Below are 579 nucleotides of genomic sequence, written 5' to 3'. Positions count from 1 at the left end.
AATTGTAGCAATAGGCTAAAATTAGCAAAAACTACGGTTTCTAGATAAAGAGCTACGACTAATAGCCGTAGCTATTACCTATTTTTTTTAATTAAAGAAAATATAATAATGGCATCTCTTACCATTGTAGTACATGCCCTAATAGATCAACTCATATAAGCTAATATAGATAAATACTTCATGGCTAAATCATTCATTCATTTAATCAAATACAATCATTCATTCATTCAATCAAATACAATCATTCATTTTAATCCATTCACAAAAGTACAATTCCAACATAATAGTTATATGTCTATTTAAAGTTTTCATTGACAGCAAGATCCAATGCCTTCTCGCAGCCAAATAACTTCTCAACAATCGCAACCGAGAACTCCATGGATGTGCCTCTATTGGTTATCAATTTGCCATCAACTAACACCTTATTCTCAGCTTTGCTTTGATCGGAAAGCTTATTGCACATGGATGAAAATCAATTTCATAGTACAAACAATGTAGTCATATGAAAAAGCTATGCCTCGAAACTGAAGAACTAAATTATAGGGAAAGACGATGACGAGATGACATAAAAAGAAAGAA

This window comes from Magnolia sinica, chromosome 10 (assembly GCF_029962835.1).
Source record: "Magnolia sinica isolate HGM2019 chromosome 10, MsV1, whole genome shotgun sequence".
Lineage (NCBI taxonomy): Eukaryota > Viridiplantae > Streptophyta > Magnoliopsida > Magnoliales > Magnoliaceae > Magnolia > Magnolia sinica.
This window is presented reverse-complemented; position numbering follows the sequence as displayed.